General features: G+C 43.1%; 1 non-coding gene across 1 annotated transcript; it reads left to right on the plus strand.

The window, feature by feature from the left end:
- Positions 1-275: 275 nt before the first annotated feature.
- On the plus strand, positions 276-382 carry LOC112094385. The gene has a single exon (XR_002903501.1). It is a non-coding gene; the product is annotated as a small nucleolar RNA R71 (small nucleolar RNA).
- The last annotated feature ends 77 nt before the right edge of the window (positions 383-459 follow it).

A 459-nucleotide genomic window follows, 5' to 3' on the forward strand; every position in this document is an offset into this window, starting at 1 on the left:
TGAGGGCCTCTATTTGCCTTGTCAAAGATTCGACTTAGGCTTTGAGGTTGTCCTCCTCCCGTAATTGATAGATTCCAACTGGTCGGGACCTATTGGTGCTGTCAATAGCACTAGGTCCGGTCCAAGTGTGGGCTTTTTCGGCTAACTCGTTAAGATACTCAAAAGCCTCCTCGGGATCCTTTTGGAGAAATTCACCATTGCACATCATCTCTACAAATTGGCGCTCTCGAATCATGAGTCCTTCATAGAAATAACTGACGAGGCACCAACTCTCGTAACCATGGTGGGGACAATGATTTAACAAATCCTTGAACAGTTCCCAAACTTGATACAGAGTTTCATTATCTTTTTGTGTAAAGGTCGAGATCTGTCGCTTCAGACCATTGGTCTTATAGTGAGGGAAATACTTATTAAAAAATGATGTCGTCATTTCTTCCCAACTTCCAATAGACCTAGGTC

This window comes from Morus notabilis, unplaced genomic scaffold (genome assembly GCF_000414095.1).
Source record: "Morus notabilis unplaced genomic scaffold, ASM41409v2 Scaffold448, whole genome shotgun sequence".
Taxonomy (NCBI): Eukaryota; Viridiplantae; Streptophyta; class Magnoliopsida; order Rosales; family Moraceae; genus Morus; species Morus notabilis.